We start from the raw sequence: 1,328 nt of genomic DNA on the forward strand, positions 1-1,328 counted from the left end.
CCCTTGGATTACAGCTATTGTGGATTGCAGCCACAAACCAGAATGCTAAAATTTAGAGAAAATGGAAACAACGGAGGTACAACAAACAAAAATAGTGGGGTTATGAACTAGATGGTATATCTATCATTGCAGAGCTCCCACAAAGAAAACTTAACTGGAAATGTTCATCTTAGCATTTGATTGTCACTTCTGTCTCTTTGACAGAGCAAGGTTACTAGAGAAAGAGCCATATTTCCAGAGTTCACGCATCTGTATGGTCATGGCCTAAGAACGTGTTCAGTACAGTATGAGTTTTGATACCAAAACCCAAAAGGCTATATGAGTAGGACTGGGCAAATGGGAAACCATTTTAACAGCCTAGCAACCACATTTGTGGGAGCTTGAGAAGGTGAAAAGAAATAATGTTTGAACAGAGGTTATTGTGACCTTTTTTATGGGAGAAATTGTGTTGTGGGGTTTTTCTTGGTTGCATATGTAGGTCATCCAAAACAAGTCATAAATTAATATTGAGTCTGTAAAAGTGTCTCAGTCTTGATAGGAAAAAGGTTGAGAACAATTCCGAAAAATTGAGAGAAGGTTTATTTTGACACTCTTTAAAATTTTTATTCTTTTGAATGACAGGTCCTGCAATACTCTTTTTTTTCTTTTCTTTTTTTTTTTGCTTTGCATATTTAATAGAGAAATTTGCCTCCGTTTCCTTTTTTTTTTTTTTTTAAATTAAACGAGATTTCGTTTCGCTGTGTGTGTGCTGAATGAAATTTGGTGTCTGTGTACGCTGCAGCATTTCAAATAAATCATGCACGTTTTACCTCACTCTCCTGCCTCCTGGAGTTACTGCTGCCGCCGGGCACGGCTCCGGGGAGACCCCCGGCCCGGGGAGCCCCTGTCCCGGGGTGGCTCCTGCAGCCCATCCCCGCCGCCTCCGGCCGCCGGCTCCCGTCGGGGTGGGGGCTCGGCCCTTCCTCCTCCGTGGGAAAAGAAACGAAATGAAACGAAAGGCCACGAAACGCGGGGCAGAGCTGCCCTCGCCCACCCCGGGACCGAGCGGGGGGCTCGCCCCGAGCAAACCCGCCGTGTTTCAGCCCCGCCGGCGGCTCAAGCGGGGTCTGGAGCCGAGGGGTGTTTTCCTCCCTTCCCCGCCCGGGACCAGCCCAAACTCCGCGTGTTTTGAAGCCCCGCGTGTCGTTCCCGAGGTGGGTTTTGCTTTGAAGCCCGGACGATGCCCCCACGGGTTAAATTCGTTGGCCGGGGTCGGGCGGAGCGCAGCCGGCATAGCCCGGGCTCTCCCGCAAACGACTGCGGGGACGGGCTGCGCCCCTCGCCCCCCC

Source organism: Aptenodytes forsteri, unplaced genomic scaffold, assembly GCF_000699145.1.
Source record: "Aptenodytes forsteri isolate BGI_AS27 unplaced genomic scaffold, ASM69914v1 Scaffold191, whole genome shotgun sequence".
Classification (NCBI taxonomy): domain Eukaryota; kingdom Metazoa; phylum Chordata; class Aves; order Sphenisciformes; family Spheniscidae; genus Aptenodytes; species Aptenodytes forsteri.